Below are 5,193 nucleotides of genomic sequence, written 5' to 3' on the forward strand. Positions count from 1 at the left end.
TCTCCATAGCTCGTAGGTTCATTATTTTCCAACAACTTGACCTCCAAGACAGGGTTACCGTACCACTCTGTAGCAGTACGTGACCTTGTCAACCTACGAGGTTTGTAGTAATTTGATCTGAAGTTTCATGATCACTATCATTTACTTCCACTTCAATTGGTGTAGGCGGCACAAGAACAACTTCCTGCGTCCTGCTACACACTAGTTGAAGTGATGGTTCAATAACCTCATCAAGTTTCCACCATCCTCCCACTCAATTCTTTCGAGAGAAACCTTTCCTCGAGAAAGGACCCATTTCTAGAAACAAACACTTTGCTTCCAGATCTGAGATAGGAGGTATACCCAACTATTTTGGGTGTCCTATGAACATGCATTTATCCGCTTTGGGTTCGAGCTTATCAGGCTGAAACTTTTTCACATAAGCGTCGCAGCCCCAAACTTTTAAGAAACGACAGCTTCGATTTCTCTAAACCATAGTTCATACTGTGTCATCTCAATAGAATTACGTGGTGCCCTATTTAAAGTGAATGCAGTTGTCTCTAATGCCTAACCCAAAAATAATAGTGATAATTTGATAATAGACATCATAGTATGCACCATATCCAATTAGGGAACGCCTATGACGTTCAGACACACCATCACACCATGGTGTTCCAGCTGGCTTTAGTTGTGAAACAATTTCCACATTGTCTTAAATGAGTACTAAACTTGCAACTCAGATATTCATCTCCACGATCATATCATAGACATTTTATCCTCTTGTCACAATGATCGTCAACTTCACTCTGAAATTACTTGAACCTTTCAATAATTCAGACTTGTGTTTCATCAAGTAAATCTACTCAGATCATTATGTGAAGTAAGAACACAATGATATCCACTGTGTGCCTCAGCACTCGTTGAACTGTATACATCAAAATGTATTAGTTCCAACAAGTTACTCTCTTGTTCCATCTCACTGGAAAACGAGGCTTCCAGTCATCTTGCCCATGATTTGCATGTCTCAAGTGATTCAAAATCAAGTGAATCCAAACGATCCATCTGCATGGAGTTTCTTCATGCGTTCACACCAATAGGCATGGTTTGCATGTCTCAAACGATTCAAAAACAAGTGAGTGCAAATATCCATTAGTATGGAGCTTCTTCATGCGCTTTACACCAATATGACTCAAGCGATAGTGCCACAAGTAAGTGGTACTCTCATTACTACTTTGTATCTTTTGACATCAAATATTATGAACATGTGTATCACTAGATCGAGATTAAATAAACCATTGAAGGTATTTATTCAAGAAAATAGAATAACCATTATTCTCTTTAAATGAATAATGGTATTACAATAAACATGATCTAATCATGTTCATGATCAACCAAATAAAATTTATTTAGGTTCAACACTAATCCCGATGGTAGAGGGAGCGTGTGATGTTTGATCACATCAACCACACATCATCAGCTCACTTTTAGCTAGTCTCCGTTTATTCCGTAGCTTTTATTTCGAGTTACTAACACTTAGCAACCGAACTGGTATCTAATACCCCGGTGCTACTAGGAGCACTAGTAAGGTACACATAAATATCACGTATATCCAATATACTTTTGTCGACTTTGCCAGCCTTCTCATCTACCAAGTATCTAGGGTAGTTCTGCCTCACTGACCGTTCCTCTCATAACAGAAGAACTTAGTCTTGGGTTTGGGTTCAACCTTGGGTTTCTTCACTAGAGCAGCAACTGGTTTGTCGTTTCATGAAGTATCCCTTCTTGCCCTTGCCCTTCTTGAAACTAGTGGTTTTACTAACCATCAACAATTGATGCTCCTACTTGATTTCTACTTTCGCACTATCAAACATTGCGAATAGCTCAAGGATCATCATATCTATCCTTGATATGTTATAGTTCATCACGAAGCTCTAGTAGCTTGGTGGCAGTGACTTTGGAGAACCATCACTATCTCATCTCAAAGATCAACTCCCACTCGATTCAAGCGATTGTAGCACTGAGACAATCTGAGCACATGCTCAATGATTGAGCTCTTCTCCCTTACTTTGTAGACAAAGAATCATGTCGGAGGTTTCATACCTCTTGACGAGGGCACCAACCTGAAATCCCAATTTCAGCTCTTGGCACATCTCATATGTTTTGTGACATTCAAAACGTCTTCGGCGCCTCAATTCTAAGCAGTTTAAGCATTATGCACTGAACTATCATGTAGTCATCAAAAGCATGTATGTTAGATGTTCGCAACATCTACAGACGACGCTCGGGGTTTAGTACACCGAGCGGTGCATTAAGGACATAAGCCTTCTGCGCAGAATGAGGACAATCCTCAGTTTACGAACCCAGTCCGCATAATTTCTACTATCATCTTTCAACTAAGTTTTCTCTAGGAACATATCTAAAACAGTAGAGCTACAGCGCAAGCTACAACATAATTTGCAAAGACCTTTTTACTATGTTCATGACGATGAGTTCAATTAATCATAGTACTTAAGTACTCCCACTAAAATAGACATCTCTCTAGTCATTCGAGTGGCGCATGATCCAAATGTACTAACTCAAGTCCGATCATCATGTGAGTTGAGATTAGTTTCAATGGTGAACATCTCCATGTTGATCATATCAACTATATGATTCATGCTCGACCTTTTGGTCACTTGTGTTCCGAGGCCATGTTTGTACATGCTAGGCTCGTCAAGTTTAACCCGAGTGTTCTGCATGTGCAACTGTTTTGCACCTGTTGTATGTCAATGTTGCAATGGTGCACAGTTGGGAGAACACAATTTTATCTTCAAATTTTAGTGGGAGATCACCTTATAATGATACCGTCATCCTAAGCAAAATAACGTGCATAAAAGTATTAACATAACATGCAAATCAAAGGTGACATGATATGGCCATGAAATTGTGCTTCTTGATCTCCATCACCAAAGCATCGGCATGATCTGCATCATCACCGGCGCCACACCATGATCTCCATCATCCTGATCTCCGTCATTGTGCTGCCATCGAGGTTGTCGCGCTAACTATGATGTTACTACTAAAGCTACTACTAGCGATAAAGAAAAGCATCACCAAACGCAAAATAATTGAAGACAACCCTATGGCTCATGTCGGTTGCCGTAGCATCAACGTGCAAGTCGATATTTAACTATTACAACATGATCATCTCATAGATCCAATATATCATATCATGTATTTGGCCATATCACATCACATGCATACCGTGAAAAAGCAAGTTAGACGTTCTCTAATTTGTTGTTGCATGTTTTACGTGGCTGCTATGGGTATCTAGTATGATCGAATCTTACTTACGCAAAGCCACAACGGTGATATGCAAATTGCTATTTAACCTTCTCCAATGACCGCCTCAGTCAAATCCGATTGAACTAAAGTTAAAGAAACAGACACCCGCCAGTCATCTTTATGAAACAAGTTGCATGTCAGCCGATGAAACCAGTCTCTCGTAAGCGTACCTATAAAGTTGGTCCGGGATGCTTCAATCGAACAATACCGCTGAATCAAGAAAAGACTAAGGGGGGCAGCAAATTGAACATCAACACCCACAAACTCTTTTGTGTTCTACTCGAGATATCATCTATGCATGAACCTAGCTCATGATGCCACTGTTGGGGAACGTAGCATGGGAAACAAAAACATTCCTACACACACGCAATACCTATCCATGGTGATGATCATCTACGAGAGGGGAGAGTGAATCTACATACCCTTGTAGATCGCTAAGAGGAAGCGTATATAACGCGGTTGATGTAGTGGAACATCTTAGCGATCCAAATCCCAGCCCGTCCCGCGATCTCATCACGGTTCGTCCCGCGATCCCATCACGATCCATCCCGATCTTGTGCCGAACGGACGACACCTCCGCGTTCAGCACACGTACAGCTCGGTGACGATCCCGCCTTCTTGATCCAGCAAGAGGGGCAGAGAGGTAGCTAAGTTCTCCAGCACGTCGGCGTGGTGGTGGTTGTGGTGAAGTAATATAGCAGGGCTTCGCCTAAGCACCACCAAACTAGACAAGAGGAGAAACAGATATATCGAGAAATAGAGGGAGCTCGTGGCAATTAGGGTTAGCCCTCACCTCTAAAACCTCTAGTATATATAGGAGGGAGGGAGGGAGGGGAGTAGGAAGCCTCAAACCTCAAGGTTTGGCCGAAATTGGAGGTGGAGGAGTCCTACTCCAATCCTACTAGGAGTAGGATTCCTCCTGTCCACTTGGAAACCCTTTCCACCTTTTCCACCTTTGGGTTTCTTTCTTTCCCACCCCCAATCCGCCTTGGGCTTTAGTGGGGGCTTCGCACATCCCACTAGAGGCCGGTCCACATCCTCCCACATCCCATGAGACCCTTTGGGGTGTGTGGGCCTACCTGGTGGACCCCCGGAACCCATTCGTCACTCACGGTACACTGCCGGAAATGCCCGGAAGTTTTTCGGAGTTCAAAACCCACATTCCTATATATCAATCTTTACCTCGAGACTATTCTGGAGCTCTTCGTGATGTCCGGCATCTCATCTGGGACTTCCAACAAGTTCCGGTTACCAAACACACATAACTCAATAAAACCAAAACGTCACCGAACCTTAAGTGTGCAGACCCTGCGAGTTCGAGAACTATGCAGCCATGACCTGAGACACTCCCCGATCAATAACCAATAGTGGGACCTGGCTGTCCATATTGGCTCCTACATATTCTACGAAGATCTCTACCGGTTGAACCTCTATGTCAAGGATTCATTTAATCCCGTATGTTGTTCCCTTTGTCCTTCCGTATGTTACTTGCCCAAGATTCGATCGTCGGTATCTCCATACCTAGTTCAATCTCATTACCGGCAAGTCTCTTTACTCGTTTCGTAATACAAGATCCCGTGACTAACTCCTTAGTCACATTGCTTGCAAGGCTTGTTGTGATGTTGTATTATCGAGTGGGCCCCGAGATACCTCTCCGTCACATGGAGTGACAAATCCTAGTCTTGATCCATGCCAACTCAACAGACACCTTTGGAGATACCTGTAGAGCATATTTATAGTCACCTAGTAATGTTGCGACATTTGATACACACAAGGTATTCCTCCGGTGTCCGGGAGTTGCATGATCTCATGGTCATAGTAACAAATACATTGTCATGCAGAAAATAGTAGCAATAAACTGACACGGTCATATGCTACGTTTATAGTTTG

Source organism: Hordeum vulgare, chromosome 7H (assembly GCF_904849725.1).
Source record: "Hordeum vulgare subsp. vulgare chromosome 7H, MorexV3_pseudomolecules_assembly, whole genome shotgun sequence".
In the NCBI taxonomy this organism is placed as follows: Eukaryota; Viridiplantae; Streptophyta; class Magnoliopsida; order Poales; family Poaceae; genus Hordeum; species Hordeum vulgare.